Source organism: Manacus vitellinus, unplaced genomic scaffold (genome assembly GCF_001715985.3).
Source record: "Manacus vitellinus isolate BGI_N305 unplaced genomic scaffold, ASM171598v3 scaffold_61_pilon, whole genome shotgun sequence".
In the NCBI taxonomy this organism is placed as follows: Eukaryota; Metazoa; Chordata; class Aves; order Passeriformes; family Pipridae; genus Manacus; species Manacus vitellinus.
This window is the reverse complement of record NW_021940696.1, coordinates 2,646,587-2,648,617: the sequence shown is the minus strand read 5'-3', so window position 1 is coordinate 2,648,617 and position 2,031 is coordinate 2,646,587.

The following is a 2,031-nucleotide window of genomic DNA, read 5'->3' as shown; positions in this document are numbered from 1 at the left end:
GTTCCCTCTCCTCCTGTCCCTTGTTCCCTGCGAGCAGAGCCTGAACCCCCCCTGGCTCCCCCCTCCTGTCAGGGAGTTGCAGAGCCAGAAGGTCCCCCCTGAGCCTCCTTTTCTCCAAGCTGAGCCCCCCCAGCTCCCTCAGCTGCTCAGTTTTACAACAAACATGCAAAGTGATCGTTTCATTTCAGATTCCTAAACTCACCTACTGAAACATGTCACCAGCCAATCCCTCCACAGGCAGGGAATTTGTCTAGAAGGTGGCCTCACACACCACCTTATCCTGCCGAGGATTAAGAGGATCTTGGGTTCTAAAAATGAGAGTTAACAGCTGAAAAACACAGGAGCCTCAGACAGGAAAAAAATCCAGGGTGAGGAAGAATTATTTCTGACTGTTGTCTGACAGAGCATGAAAGGTCTCCTGGAGACACCAAGCCATTAAAAAGTCCTGTACAGCCTGAGCTGAGGACCCCCATGTTACTAATTTACACTTTTAAGGGCTTCAATAGGAGCTCCCAGAGCACTGACCCTGCAGAGACACTCACACATCCTGAGGGGTGGCTTTGCTCTCACATCATTTTTTGAGCTGCACCTCAGAATTGTAGAGCAAAGATGGAGCTAGTCCAAAACTCAGCTACAAATCCAAACCTCTTTGTCTGCCTGTTTTAATCCCTGGGAAAACAGAGAGCACATCATGGAATCTTTAAGGAAAAGCCCTCGGAGATGAGCGAGTCCAACCATTCCCCCAGCACTGCCAAGGCCACCACTGACCCATGTCCCCAAGGGCCACATCCACAGGGATTTGAAATCCCTCCAGGGATGGGGATCCACCACTGCAGAGTAGAAAAAAAACCCACTAAAATCACCACCTGAGCTGCAATGCACACTCAGGATGAGAGTTCCTGACAGGACAGGACCTCACTCACCATTTACAACCCATTTACTTCTGGTTTTGGACACTCCAGACCCACCACTGCCAACCACCATCACCCTGGCAGGCTCAGGCACAGGGGGAAGTGACCAAAAGGTCACTTTAAAGGTTGGAATTCATGACCTTGGAGGTCTTTTCCAACCTGGATGATCCCAAGAAAAGCAGCAGCAGCAGCAACACTGGTGGCCAGAAATGAGGTGACCACCACAGCACATTGGGAGAGTCCTGGAAAACCTCCTGACTGGTTTATTTTTCCATCTGTTGCCAAACACACCCCAGAGCACATGTATTGCTATTTGCATCCTGGTGTTGGGCAAGAGCAAGAAATATTTCTTAGTAAGAATTTAAAAATAAATAAATAAATAAAATAAACCTTCCATTCACACCAAAACATCTCCTGGACATCCCTGTGGACCTAATTCCCAGAACACCGAAATCCAAACCTCCAGATGGGAAAAAAATACACTGATTACCTGCCAGGAACCTCAAGGGTGCAAAGGCAGGGCTCTAATGACAGCCTGTGTCACCACGTGGCTCCCACACAGCAGCTGGGGAGAGGTTGTCAGTCTGGGTCTGAGTGACTTGTCAAGGGAATGGCTCCGGGATTAATTAAATGTTCCTCCCTGCAGCTGTGAGGGAATTCATGTGGAGAATTCCCTCATGGCACCAAAGCTTCTCTGGAATTGTTGGGCACAGAGTGACCACAAGACCTGACTCCATAAGAGTTGGACTCCACGGTGCTTGTGGGTCCCTTCCAACCCAGAATATTCTCCGTGGGAAATATTCACGTCTGAACATTCACATTTTAATCCAAAAAAATTGAATATCTGCCTCAGAAATGCGAAGGGCAACTCTAAGAGTGACCTGACACCCTCAAAATAATTAAAACATTGACAGGGGGAAGAACCATTCCACCACTTACTCAAGCAAAGTGTTTGGTGCTGGAGTCATCACCCCACACGAAGTTTGTGGCACACAAATAATCCTCAGCTGAGGAGGCAAAGACATTTCCCACACTGAGCCCAGGAAAAGGAAAATTAACAAGGAAAATTCCGCTCAAGGCCATCCAGGACTGTCCCCATTTCAGCCTGGAGGAGAGAAGG